Genomic DNA, 15,591 nt, shown 5'->3' on the forward strand with positions numbered 1-15,591 from the left:
GAATAAAGTCATGATGAATAAAATCATAACAGGGTTCCACCCTATTTGATAATAAAACTTTTCATATCACTGAATGCATATATTTATCAAACTTCCTGTACTAAAATGAAATACACATATATAAGCATGCATACTCCAAAAATTTAACAGGAATAATTTAACACTCTTGAGAAAGGAATAATACAAAGTGGTCACAGGAGGATAGAAAATTCCAGACAGTAGTTTCACATGTTTAGCAAAAGAAAACTGTTGAAATAGCTGCATAAGGTAGGGGCTGATAAGACCCTGAAAAACGAAGGTGTGGGCCAAGCTGGCTGAGACTAACTGGACCCAACATGGCGCTGGATTTGACCTGGGTTTCACCTAGGATCTCATTCTACTCTCACTAACATACTAAATCACACACCCACCAGTGTCCTGACAGTTCTGAGACCACCCATATTGGGTGTAAAAATTGGTAGCACACAGTTCCAAGAAATCTTCACATCTTTACAGGAATCTTCATGAATATCCCTCCACTTGATTAAAGAAACCCATAAATATAGAAACTCCAAACCCTGTGGTGTGACTCACTTCTTTTGAGTATGCCCACAATCCCCTTCCTTAAGTGTGTACTTTTCACTTTGCAATAAATCTGTACTTTCACTCTATCCCAATTTGTCCTTAAATTCCTTCTCACAACAGCATCAAGAGTCTGGACACCAGACAGAGTTGAGGTCTCACAGGCATTTGGGGATCTCCTCTAGTCTACCAGTTTCACACTTATCATGGAAATTCCATGTATTCATATGAACATGAATTCCCATTAGTATGCAATTACTTTCTTCCATACATTTCACTTTGATGGTAAAATACAAGTTAATTCATCCATAGCTATGAAATCAATAATATGTAAAAGAAAATTTCCTAATATGATCATAAGAAAACTATTATTTCAGTCAACCGCCTCTGTAACATAATAGGTACCTTATTATGTTAATGGATTATGTCATAATATATCACAATACAACCTAACTTAAGGACAGATGACACCTGAAATTATTGCCTTAGTCTTTGGCCTTTAGATATATAATCTTAAAAGTGCATTTAGATTACAACTTTGAGACTTCCTAGTGGCTCTTCTTTATATGCCAAAACAGAAGCAAACAAAACACCTCATTCTTCAAAAGAGTATGCCAGAGTCAACAAATATGCATGAAGAAGCATTTGCAGAATGAGATCAAGTCTGTATCTATTCTATATCCTGCAAGAGCAGTTTCTTCTTATGCCATTATTATGCATGTTCCCGTCAGTGAGTACTGAAATTAAAAACTTAACATATTATAAAAACCTATTGTGGGAGGCGATGTCAATTATAGAACTCCAAAAGATTTCTTTAAAGAAATTTAAATGAGTGGCATTTCAGATTTTCTGCCAAACTCAGTTTTCTCTTTTCATTGCTTTCCCAGCTTTGTTGCACCTAATACTGCATATTTTTTCCCTCATCGGGATAATTGCCAACACAGCATCTCCTCCACTTCTCTCAGCATTTCTTTTCTTTCATTAATCTGCTAGGTGAAGAAAATAATTTACCAAGAGACTATCAAAGCATGGCCACTAAGAGGTGGCTATATGAATAGGGGAGGTGACTGATAAAGGATTTTGCTTTTGAAAAGGTCTCATGATAGCAATAACAGAGACAACATTTTTATAGAACACACTATGTAGCAGGCACTATCCTAAGTTCATTACATATGCAGGTATATATACTCATTTACATGTACTCATGTATATACTTATACATATTTCATCCTCGCAATCTGATTAACAAGGTATTAGCCCCATTTTCCAGATGACAAACTGAGGCACAGAGAGACTAAGCTCAACTTCATATAGTTTGTATGCAGATGAGCCAGAATTAGAACCCAGGCTATTTGACTTCTGAATTCTGCTTTTCACCACCATGCTATGGTCACCAAATTGTACAGGTGAAAACACTCCAGTCATATAGATACATTCTCCAGCTGAGGGAGAAACATTTTACCATAAACCTAAGAGATTTAAAATACTGGACTTCCAAACAGATATAGTATTCAATTGGGAATTAGCTGAAACTTATTTGACCTTAGTGTAGTATCTGATACTTAAATAACCAAGATATATAATGAATATATTTATCTAAAAAGAATCTTCTCCAAATAATAGTATTATTTGATTCAATAAATACTTATGAGGGACTAACAAGGCACAATGCTAACAACTACAGGGATTATGAACTGTATCAGAACTTATTTTACTTTTTAAGATAAGAAAACAATAATAACAACTGCTACCATTTAATGAGATTTTACTGCATGCCAGGTAATGTGCTAAGTGATTTATGTCCCTTATTCTTACTAAATTATAATGCAACTCTGTGATATTTATACTATTATTCCCATTTTACAGATGAGAAAGGTGAGGTTTAGAGTGATTAAAATCACTCAGTATGTGGTAGAGCCTGGGTCCAAACTCCTGTTCATCTGACTTTAAAGCCCATGTCATCATTCCCTAAAGTAGGTTATATGTAAAGTTGTTACATGAAAAAGATTCTGTCATCAAATACATTTAGAAAATGTTGCTTCAACAAAGCTTAAAGCAGTTCTTTTCTGCAACGCAGCTCAGAGTTTTTAATATACTAACAGGCACTGTGGACATCTAGGCAGAAAAAATTTCTTCCCACAATGTTTTGAGCATGGAAACAAGCCTTAAAATTTTTTAAAATTAAGATGACACAGGCAACACTGTTCTACATCTGTTAAAAGCACCAGCTCAGGAGACAGATATGTTAGAACCTGAAGGCTCTTTGGTGCACTGCTTTCTTGTGCAACCTTGGACAATTAACTTTACTTATTTATACCTCCACTGTCTTTTCTATAATTAAGAAAAATAAGAGTAGCTATATCATAGGACGGGTGGGAAAACTAACTGAGATTTTTCTACGCAAATTGCCTAAACCTGTGCCTGATACATAGCCAGTGTTGTATAAGCTTCAGTTACATGGTTACAAACTACTCCCAGTCCTTGATATTATGCCATATCCCAGGAGAGCATGAATAATTAAATCTATTAATACTTACCATAAATGGCAGCGGTCATGTGTTATCAAAAAAATGTTAAGTAGGTTCAAGAGAGAAAGAAATTGTAGCTGGTTCATAAATGGGGTTCATAAATGTTTCCACAGATGAGCTATCTCTTAAGATAAACTTTGAGGAATGGCTTGTGTTTTGAGAGGTATATATGGAAGAATGGGGGAGGGAACTGTATAAACAAAAAGTACATAGAAAACAGAATATGTTGAAGTTAAAAATTTTTTAGGCTCTCAAGGTATTCTTAGGGTTTCTGGATTAAAAGGCAAAACAGAAAATAGAAAAACCAAAAACCAAAACCAAAAATAGAGTATCTTTGTGACCTTGGAGTAAGCGAAGGTCTCTTAAACAGGAAATAAAAGATGCTAATCATAAAAGAAAAAAATTGATGAATATATTCTCTTAATAAGAATGTAGGAAAAAGACACAATCAAGAAAATGAAAAGGCAATCCACAGAGTGGGTGATGATATTCACAATAAATATTTTTTGACAAAGGACCTGAATCTAGAATATAGAACTCCTACAGATCAATAAGAAAATGACAACACTAGATAAATGGGCAAAAGACTTGGACACTTCACAAAAGCATATATTAAAAGGGCCAATAAACATACAAAAATGGTGATTAACTTCATTGGTAGTTAGGAATATGTGAATTACAACTACAATGAGATATCACTACATATCCACAAGAATGGTTCGATCTAATGAAGAAAGATGAAGATTATTAAGTGTCGACAAGGATACAGAGCAACTAGAATTCTATATTAAAGTGCAAATTGCCACAGCTACTTTGAAAAACTACTTGGCAATATCTATTTCACCTGAATATATACATACCATATGACCCAGAAATTTCAGTTCTAGGTATATACCTAACAAAAATGATATGTTCGAGAATGCTTGTAGCAATATTCTTTATAATAGCCCCAAACTGGAAATTAGGCAGTTAATCTATCAACAATAGAAAATAATTTTGGTATGTTCACACAATGAAACATTCATACAATGACATACAGTGATGAGAACAAATGGCACACACTTACATGCAACAACCAATAGATCTTGCAAGCATAACGTTGAAAAAAAGAACTAAAATAAAGGAGTACATGCTGTATGATACCATTTATATAAAGTATAAAACCAGGCAAAGTAATTTATTCTGTTAGGACAGTGGCTCTCCTCACAGCAAGGATGGGATGAGGTGGGGGGTGAGACGACTAAAACAGGGCATTCAGAGTGTCTTCTAGGATGCCAGAAATGTTCTTTCCTTGATCTAGGGGCCAGCTGCATGTGTATGCTATATTTGTGTACATTCAGTCAACTGCACACTTATGTGCACTTTTCTGTATGTTATAAATTAACAGAATTTTTAAAAAATGTAGTCAATGCTATTAATTCTAATAAAATGCTTCGACAAATATAGGCAAAATTTCTCAATAAGAATGTCTTCAAATACTGTCAAGTTTGTATAGTTTTAGGATGACAGTGATGCTTTTTGAGTTCTTTTTTTTCCACTGCCAGCTTGATTTTGCTCAAAATGATTTGTGAGCAAATAAAATTTCTCTTTAAAGCTGATGCTTCCTTGCTGAATTTACGAAGTGAATAGGGGAGACTAACACAGACTCTAGTGATGCCAAAGAGAAAAATGTATATCTAGAACTCTGAGTCTATAAAATCTAACAATTGGCAGTTACGTGCCTGAATTTCCCTTGGGGAAGCTCAGGCTTCCCCCTAAAGAGCTCCGACAGCAGCCACCATGGCAGCAGCCTGGCAGAATGTTACATTTAAAAGTAAATCCTTCTGAGCACTGCACTGAAGTTGATAAGCAATAATGAAGTGCTGCATCAAAAAACATCAGAGAAGCCACATCATGAGGGATTTAAAGCCACAATGTCCTTTGGGTCTTGTAGTAATATGCCAGCTTTTACACAAAACGATGAATCTTTCACCGAGATGCAACAGATGGCTTTTCAGATGCTGTGGCAATAGAATATGTACAGCCAACTGGTGATTCATTTATACCTGAATATCTTGCCCACAGACTGAATTGCTTACATTTAAGTGTTGTAAAAAAATGGATAAGATTTATTTGCTATACTGTACAAACTATAGTTTGGTCAAACATGTGATCTACTTCATTGGCTGCAATCCTTTTTCAAAGCAGCGTTGAAAAGTATGAGAATTTAAGAATTTAAATAAATGTATAGGGTTAAAACTGAATTTAAAATATTTTTGCTTTATCGTAGTTTCTCAGCTTATAACTCAATAGTATTAAGCATGATCATGCAAAAAAAGGAAATTGAAAGAAGAAAAAACAGTATTCCAACAAATGCTTTCTCAAGTTTTCTGCAATAATTTTTAAACACCTGACTTATCAAAAGGGAATGTCATGTGCTTAGTTTCTAAATTACTAAGTCTTTGGAGAAGCCAAAATTATCTCCAGACAGGGCTTTACTAAAATTGTCTGAGGTCGAGAACAGATTGGGAGGTCACAGTGCCTGATGAAATTTACTGGCGAAAAGACCTGGGGTGATGGTCCTGAGCTACATTTGCCTGGTGACTCTCCTAAATGGCATTAAGACCCTTTCTTGAAGTCTGAAGCCTCTTTCTATTACAAACAGAGGAACTATTTGTTGTCCCTGATGCTGATGCTTCCTTGCTGAATTTAGGAAGTGAATAGGGGAGACTAACACAGACTCTAGTGATGCCAAAGAGAAAAATCTATATCTAGAACTCTGAGTCTATAAAATCTAACAATTGGCAGTTATGATGGCAGTCTACAGCATGCTAGCGACCTAATGGCAGTGCAGAACTATCACTTATTTTGGAAACCTCCCTAAAAAATACAACCTTTCCCAGGAAAAGTGCAACAGTGTTACTCAAGTCACTGAATAGTTCTAGAAGAATTACATTTAATAAAATTTTAGAGGTAAGCATAGTTTAGGAATCTACCCTTCATTTTGTGTAACAAAAATGGGATTTGGAGAGCTTAATCTACCATGGTACCTGACTGATGGTAGAACCAAACCTAGAGCTCAGTGCCCATGAACACTGTTTTGAATATTTAAGTCTGTGCAATCAAAGATGTACAGGAATCATGTATTGTCATCATTACCTTCTTAAAAAATTCAAGATTAGTATTTGGCGTGTTTTCTTTTTTAATTTTGACTGAAATTTTAAAGAGAGTATTCATTTAATTAAATGAAATTTTAATTTTACTGTTTTATCAATATGATTAATGGGAGAAATTCAATGAAAGAAAAGCCAGTGTGCTCAAAAGCCAACATTTCTTTCCAGTTTAAAAAACAGCACAAAATTGATTATAACAGCTCATGTTATTTTATTATATATATATAAAACACATATATATGTATTATATATATGTATGTTTTAGATTCATAGGGTACATGTATAGGTTTATATAATGGGTATATTGTATGATGCTGAGGTTTGGGCTGCTAATTATCCTGTTGCCCAAGTAATGAACATAGTACCTGATAGGCTTTCAACCCTTGTCCCCCCTCGCTCCCTCCCTGCTTTTGGAATCTCCAGTATAATGCCTCATTTTAAATACTTCTTTTAATATTCCCAATGGGGAAAAAAAGAGATCAACAAAGTTCATTACAACTATGCTTTAACCATACTGTTCAGATCAATATAACTAATTTAAATAGCCTCATAGTAGGAGGCATACTCACATCTGTGTTGGTGGTTTTTATACTGAAGTACTATCAGAATCACAACAAAAATGCTATCTGAGAAGACACATTTTTTTCAAGTAATGGCAACTGACCTTCTATTTGAGATCAAAGCAGCAGGCCTATTTAGACCTCTGGCTCTGTCTTTAGGCCTCTCCTCTGCAGTTCACACTAAGAGCCAGGCTAAAGGGATCTGGATACAGCAACTCTGAGGTCAGTGCACCCAGCTGCTGCTATAAATTCTAGCTCTAGGGCACAAAATGTTTTTTTCTCCTAGTTTCAGAGAATTTCAGTTCCTGCTTTCAATGTCTAGGCTGTGGCATTTAAGGAACAAAAGGAGAGAAAAGAAAAGAATAGTGGTTTATATAAATTATCCTTTTTAAAAGGGTATTTCCCCCACCCCAAGCTTGTTCAATTTGAGAAAACAGAGTTAATATTTGCTCTGCTAGTGCCCTCTACTCCTGCCTTGGTAGAGAAAAAAGGTTTCTTTAGCTTAAATATTAACCAAAAACTTCATAGCTATTCAAAAGCAGTTGCCCATGTTAAAAATAACAACAAAAAGTAATAAAATCCCAGAAAACACAACTTTGGAATAAATAGAAACAGTAAAAACTGCTCTAAACCCTTTTTGCACCGGTATCCCAAGGTCACCAGAATTATAATGCACTATAGAGTGTTCATAACAAATTCTAGTAAAGTATGATAGCCATGGTGGCCATCATAGAAAAGGCCACTCTTGGTCCTCCATCAGCAAATAAGCCATTCTCACCCAGGAGCGGCAGAGATGGTTTCCATCTGGCAGCCAAGGTTGCTGTGCAAGCAGCATGAAAGCCCCTGTTCCATCCCCATGGAAACCTGGTATGGGGTGCCTGATCTGGCCGTGCCAGGGTCAGAGTGAGCAGAGACTGTGAGGATGGGGTAAAATTGGAGCTACAATGGGAAAAAATGGTGAGGGGATGATCTGGAGAAGGAAGAAAGAGCAGTGCGTTTGGCTTAGTTTTGCAAAGTGGACTAGAATTAGTAGCAATTTCTTGTTTGAAATTTCCTAATATCTTACACCTAAAATGATTTTCTTCCCTTTCACCTCTTCATTGTATGACAGAAATCTGTATAAAATGGAGTGGAGCAAAAACTGCACGAGCAGGAACAACCTAGTAAAGCAGAGCATCTAAGTTTTTCAAACACTGCTGTGGGCAACTGGAAGACAATGTGAGCTCACCCTTTTCCTGAGAAACATGGAATGTTCTGTGACCCAGGGAATGCTTGTACTCCAAAAGGTCTCTAGTGGGTATTTAACAGATTGGGCCGATAGTTGGCCTGGCTTCTTGAAACTCTGCCATTGTCCTGACATCCTAGAAACTGATACTACTTGCTTCAGTCAGGTAGGCAGCTTCTGGGGCACTAGCGATGTGCAAAATATCTCCAATGAACACCCAAGCATTTTCTACACATGAAGGGACTCATCATAAATGGCTGCCTTGGTCCTGTGCATCATGTTATTCTTGTACTATTATACTGACTTTGTACCAGACTTTCTTACATGAAATTTCTTTCTCTTTTCTTTTTTTTTTTTTTTTAACATAGTCATCAAAATTTTTGCTTTACAATTTGACTGTCAGGTTCTTTTTTAAATATCATATAAAATTTATGGTGTACAACGTGATATTTTGATGTACATATATATAGTGAAGTGATCACTAGAGTAAAGCAATTTGACACATTCATTATCTCACTTGGTTACTTGTGTGTGTGGTAAGAGTACCTAAAATCCACTCTTAGAAATTTTCTAACATACAAAATAATATTAACTACTGTCCTCATGCTGTACCTTAGATGTCTAGATATAGTCATCCTATATAATTACAACTTTCTACCTTTTGCCTATATTGGCCTACATCTCCCCATACTCCCCTCTCTCCCACACTCTGATAGCCACCTTTCTATTCTCTGTTTCTATATATTTGACATTAAAAAAAATCTACATATAAAAGATCATGCAGTATTTTTTTTTTCTGGCTTATTTCATTTAACGTAATGTCTTCCAGTCTCATCCATGTTGCTGCAAATGGTAGGATCTTCTTTTTAAAATCTGAATAATATTCTTTATATGGAATTTCATTTTGGCTCCCCAAATGATTCCCTCCTATGCCAGTAATGAACACCAAAAGTCAAGGCCATAATGACTTTTTCCTAAGAAGTCCCACTGAAAGTAGAGCATTTCACACAGCACTCATTATTTTCCTTTTCAATGATTTGCTTTATAAGGCAACAAAGGAATGGAAATATTTTCTTTTAAGACATTTGTTTTAACTAGTGGTCTCTTCTGAATTTCAAACAGACTGTTAAGCTCCCTTTGCTTTAAAAGACACCAAAGGAAAGTACACAATTCATAAAAATGGAACTGGTGCTCAATGTATTTAACTTGAGAAAGCATGCTTCCAGCTCAAAGAAATGCAAAAGAACCCGAAGTTCCAAAACTGCACAATCTCTACAACTTTCCAAACTTTGATTGACTTGTATCTCTGTCTCCTTTTCTCTAACACCAACATTCTCGAACTCTCTCTAATCACTCTTTTCCATAGTTTCCCTCTTTCCCACCTGTCTTTTCTGCCTCTCATCTCTCCTGTTTCTCTCCTGTATGTGACATCTCTGTCTCTGTCTCTCTGTGTTTCTGTACATCTCTGTACCTATCTGTGTGTCTCTTTCATCTCTTTGTCTTTGGCTCCCACCATAATACTTCCAGGGAACTAGAAAGCACTCATAAAATTTGTCATTTGCCTTATTTTGCAACTACATTGTATTGGTTTTGTTTTCAATATTTGCTTCTATAAATCAAAAGATTAATAGCAAGATTATTGTAGTATCAGGTCAAGTTTGTCCCTGTGACAAGATGTAACAATTAAATTAGACCATATCTCTAGTTCTGTCTCCAGTAGTCACTTCAGTTGCAACAACTGAGGATTGTTTTTATTACGTGCTCCCACGATGGTATCTGCCTTCCATGTGAAGGCGAGGGACAAGTTAGAAACTTGAGTGCACCATAGAATTTTATGGTATATTTTTTCAGAAATTCATCATTGTGTCCTGGGTTATACAAATACTATACCATTTCACTGGAGAGCACAAGGTGCTTTTACATATATTAATAGCTTTTTACATATATTTTACACACACCACAATAAGTAGTTTTCTAAACTTTACATGGCTTATGATCATCCCATGTTTTTCTGATGAAGAAAATGATGCTTAGGATAAATAATTCTAGGAAAAGCAAACATAGAAAACAAAGGCCACAGTGAATCTAGCAGTAGAAAATATCTTCTCTAAATCAGGTATGTAATAACTCCACTGAGCAACATTGTCTGCCAAGAGGTCACACATCAGCGTCTCAAGGACCTTGGAAAAATTAATGCATTTTTGGCTTTAACCTGTTCATTTTTGCAAGTCCACTGAACCCTCAGTGTTTATACTTCTAACCCATGAATAAGATAGAATAAAAGAAGTCAATGCTGTTTCAATATTTTTCAAACCACCTGAAATTCCACTGGAGACTATGAGATAAAAACATCTTCCTGTGCCAAGAGTTCCTAAGTCCTTTTCTAATAATATATTTATTCATGTTTTACAAATGGTAAAACTGAAAAAAAAAAAAAAAGGTGGGGAGTAAGGTGGGGGAAATAAAAGGTGGGGGAAAATAAAGTGATAACATTAAAATAGAAATGAAAATTTCACAAGTAACTATTGTATACATACAAATTATACCTACTCTTATAACAGACAATACTCCCTCTTGAGAAGCTAAACTTACCTGGTTTCCAGAGAGATTTCTATGCCCAAGGGTCTAAACAAACACGAAACCATTGAGCTTTGACGTGAACTAGATGGAACATTAAAACTTGAAATGGTGCCTATCATAAAAATCATGTGACAAGAGTGTAAATCACCCACGTCACTCAATTTGATTACAGGCTACCAGCCACTATTCTGTCCATCTGAATGTGGATTCTTGGACATGTATAATCATCAGCTTAAATATACTTTCTGAAAAGAAGTTAAAAAGGAGAGAGAGTTGTAACATACTTGGATTGAACATGAATCTCATTTTTACCTAGTAGTTATTCTGACACAAACTTTGAAAGCTTAAAGAAATGTGGGAAATTAGTTACCTCATCATTATAGTTAGCACAGTGGTTCAATAGTACAACTGAAATACAAACGGGCTAGGAAAATCAAGATAGTATTAGAGAAAGGAATTGCAAAATTAGCAAATTCTATTTGTCTTAATTCTGATACTTTTATCTTTTTCTGAAATTCATTTGACCTGTTTTATATTTTTGTCACATATTTCATAAGAAAGTTCCTTAAGGTGTACATGTGGGTCAGTTAGCAGTGCTTACCTTCGTTTTTAAGGTTACAGTCCACGTTCACATCTGCATTTGAGCATTGTATGAGATGTTACATTTAAAAGTAAATAATTCCATCATTTCAACCTGGTGCTCCTGTGAAATGTGGTGCCAGGAAACAGCCGGCAGGCAGTGCTTCTGAACAAATCATACGTCCTGTAATTGCCGCTTAGCTCTAATTACTATTGAGGATCGTGTTTGCAACTTGATTCCAGGGAGAGGGCAGAATACCTTCTGATGACACAGAACCAAATATATCCTAAAAGACTGACAAGTGGCTTTCTTTCACGTAATTTTTCTGAGTATCTCCCAGCTACTCAAAAACTACCACTCTGTCATGGTAAAATGGAAATAAAGAAAACTGACACCCATATCTCCCTTCTAACAAAGCAATTCAGTTCTCTCAAAATATCTACTTATCCCAACAATTTGGAATTTTCAGTATCACTTATATGTCAAGGGATTATTCCCCCTTAGGTGGGCAACTATATCTTTTAAAATTGCTTTTTATTTCAAAGAGAAATGCATTCTCACAACAAACTTTATATTCTGTTAGACTAGAATAATTTATTTGCATTCTATTAGGTCTGAAGGATTTGTTTCCTTTCCTGTGGAATTCTAGGTTTTAAATAAAGATTCATATAGTTCAAAAAGACTAGAGCAGATGTCAATTTGATGTTGATAAAATTAATAGGTGTGTTTACACATCTCAACTCAGAAACCTAATTTCAGTTATATGGGGTATTATGGTAAAATTGAAGTTATACATGCTTGGAACTAAAATGATTTATTATTTACTCTCATATCTAATTAATTTAACTTTGCATCTAGTGGCATCTGACCATGTTGTCAGAATAAAGTATCTCATATATCCATGTTACACAGTGTGGCTATGACTGAATGGTTGTTTTGCTTATGCTAAGCTGATTGTCATTGATACTGATGAGTTAGCTTAGTGGGCATTTGAATGAATAAAAGAAACTTGAAATGACTGAAGCTTGCAAATGTCAGGAAGGATTTTGCACCTTTGGTTGTGCAACTTAGCACATTTGCTAACCACAGCCAACACTTTAGTGACGTACAGAAAAAATTATATTCATCCAAGTCCTGATTTAGTATATCTGCTTATGTCAGATTTGGACAGTAACTATCAGGGACAGGTAAACCTAAATGAATAATTAGATGCAGCAGACAAAATGGTAATTATAAAACCAGCTCTTAAAAATGGTACATTTTTTTTCCAGTCTCAATGATCTAAGTTATGAATAATAACAAAATAATATTCTAAATGGAACATAGTATGCTAGCTCTATACTTATTTCCCTCCAAATAACAACTGGGCACTCCTTAAGATTACAGTATAATTATAGTCATGGCTGTGGTTTTCACTTAAAAAAAGTCTTCATCTATGATAGCTCTCCCCTAAGAAACCTCTGCTCTGTAGAGATTATGCTGATGGCCTCTTCAAAATATTATTCTTTCATGAAGAAGTATTTCATTCTTTCTTACCTGCTGTTAAATCATGACTGATTCTTGGAGTATTTTTTCTAGAACATTTCCAGATCTGGAATACTAGTGCATCCTTGAACTCCCAAGCTCTTTATTTGTACACCTCACGTATTTTCAGTTTAGTTCAGTAGTACACAAAGTGTGGTCCTCAGACCAGCAGCATCAGCATCACTTGAGAACTTGTCAGAAAAGCAAATTCTGAGGCCTCGCTCCAGATCTACAGAATCATAAATGCTGGGGATGAGGCCCAGTAATCTGTGTTTTAGGCAGCCCCCTACATGACCTGAAACATGCTGATGTTTGAGAACCACTGGTCCATAGTGCAGGTATGTACTAAGACAGTGGGAGAATGGGATAAGGAACACTTAAGCCTCTATGGGGAAAACTACAGGAGAGACTGAGGCTCCACAGAGAGGTGACATTTAAGTGGTTATCTAAAAGATGAGAAGAGCTTGGATGGATCCAAAGGAGGCACCAGGCATCTCTTACCTAGCTAAGTCATCACCTTGAGTTAATGCAGCCCTGCCCTCTCTATAAGACCTTACCCTATCAATCATCATCTTTCTTTAGTCAGTCCATTCTCAAGGAAACAAAACTTGCTTCATTCTTGTTAGTCTCTTAGTCTACCAACTACTTGCTCTTACCTTTTAACTTCTTTTAGAGTAGCCTACCCTTCCTTTGTTTTTGTTTTTTATTATCCCCTCACTTCATAAGCACTATAATCTGGCTTATGATTTCTCTAGCAAAATAAAACTAGGGTTCTGAAGGCCTCTATCGGTCCTCCTTGACCTCTCTACCACCGGTAGAATATAATCCCATTTCTAAATTACCTCTTTTCCAAGCTCAGCTTTTGTATTTCTAACCCCAACTTTTGCATTTTCCCTCCCACCTGCATCCCATTGGCACCTCAAGTTTGATTGTACAAAATTAAACTACTTATCCCAGCCTCCCTGCCCCTATCCCCTCACCTCACTCCCTAAAGGATATTTCTTCTCTGCTGGTCTTTACTTCGTCACATGCAGACCCTAAAACTTGAAGCTGTATATTACTTCTCCCTCTTCCTTGTCCCTGAATCCAGTTAGTTTTATGACATCTGTCCACCTCGTTTCCTTTTTCATGCCCATTGCCATTACCTTCATTTAGGTCCTCATTAGCTGTTCTAAGCACTGTTGTAATCATTATATTACCCTTGTAGTCAAATGAATTCTTTTTTTTTTTTTTGAGCCAGTCTCCTCTTATGCATCAAGGCTGCAGATTGCAGTGGCGGATCTCAGCTCACTGCCAGCTCCGCTACTCCCGGAGTTCACATGCATTCTCCTGCCTCAGCCTCAGTGGCTGGGACTACGAAGCCGCCACCTCGCCCGGCTAGTTTTTGGTATTTTTAGTAGAGGCAGTTTCACCCGTGTTAGCCAGGATGGTCTCCGATCTCCTGACCTGGTGATCCACCTGCTAGGCCTCCCAAAGTGCTGGGATTACAGGCAGGTACGACCTTCAAATGAATTCTTAAGAAGAACAGCTTAAATCAATCATTATCCTACTCAAACATCTCCTGCGGCTCGCCTCAGTGAGTTACGGGCTTTGTAATACCATACACCTGTTTAAATCTCTACTCTGCTACTCACCAGCTAGGAAACATTACATAAATTAATTGACTTAGCCCCAATTTTCTCAGATGACAAGCAGGAATAAAATAGTAATCATATCTCTTGAGGAGCTCTGAAGGAAATAATACACGTAAATTCCTGCCATGGTGGCTAGAGACCTGAAGGATTTAGTGAATGGTGAGCATTATTACTACTATCACCATAGAATCCAATTCCAATGCCACAGTTCAGCATCCAACACTATCCTCAAACTTAAATGAAAACTGTTTTCTCACACTTTATAAGATTTATTAATCCAAATTATCTCTCAAGGCAGGCCCCATATCTTATTTTTCTTTTTGTCTCTGGCCTCTTAGGCATTGCCTTACACTTGGTAATTGCTACAGGAATGTTCACTGCATGAAGCACTAGCTGGTTCTTGTACATACACACTTTCTGAGTTCTATCACTTTTTTTCATGCCGTCATGCCTTCCAGGATGCTCTTCCCTTTTTGTCTCCTTTTAAATTCTCTCCATTTTCAAGTGACACTTTAAATGCTATCTCTTCCAGGAAGCCTTCCCTCTTTTTTCAGAAGAAAGCATTTTGCTTTCCTCAGAATCTGCAATGCATTTTATTTACATCTCCATTACAGTACTTAAGACTGTTGATAACCTGCAATGCATTTTATTTACATCTCCATTACAGCACTTAAGACTGTTGATTGTGTATTACTTGTGCATGTGTCTTCTTCCCCAAAGAGTTCTAAGCTCTTCTGGTTTAGAGACCAGATTTAATTTACTGCTGTTTGTCTAGGGCCCTGCCCAGAGAACGCACTTAATGAATGTGTTGTGAATGTAGGCGTAAGGGAAGGGCATCTGTATTTTTAATATAAGAACTGTGCTGCTGCATACGATCTGATTAAAGGTTTTATTGCTCATTGATAATTATGATCATCTTCAAAGAGTACATGGATTATGAGAATTACAGAAACAAGTTTAAGACCTCTTATAAATGAAGTATGTTCCTAATTTTGGCTTAAAGGCTGTACTCTAGAATCCGGAAGCATTTTTCATGGAAATAATAATTCCTGGGATAGTCAAAAGCTTAATTAATTAAGCTCGAAAGCTTAATTAACCTGCAGGACAGCTGTGTAAGATATAGCATTGCATTAGCAATAGCACCTCAATGCCAATCCTACTATAAGGGGTCTTGAAAAGGAGTCAATAGCCTATGAGTGTTTATGAAGACACTCAGTCTTCCTTGCAAAACATAAAGCCATGACTTT

General features: G+C 36.3%; 1 protein-coding gene across 11 annotated transcripts in view; it reads right to left on the reverse strand.

Moving 5' to 3' along the window:
* Nucleotides 1-15,591, reverse strand: part of ZNF385B (zinc finger protein 385B) — a 417,130-nt gene that overhangs the window by 110,539 nt on the left and 291,000 nt on the right. For 2 of the 11 annotated variants that reach the window (XM_009182548.4, XM_009182543.4), the window contains exon 1: nt 11,208-13,882. The exons of 8 other annotated variants lie outside the window; for them this stretch is intronic. The gene's annotated coding sequence lies outside the window, so the exon portion shown is untranslated. Of the gene's footprint in view, nt 1-10,618; nt 11,179-11,207; nt 13,883-15,591 lie in introns of those variants that run through there. One more of the 11 variants, XM_009182544.4, reaches the window with a different exon arrangement.

The sequence above is a fragment of the Papio anubis genome, chromosome 10 (genome assembly GCF_008728515.1).
Source record: "Papio anubis isolate 15944 chromosome 10, Panubis1.0, whole genome shotgun sequence".
Taxonomy (NCBI): domain Eukaryota; kingdom Metazoa; phylum Chordata; class Mammalia; order Primates; family Cercopithecidae; genus Papio; species Papio anubis.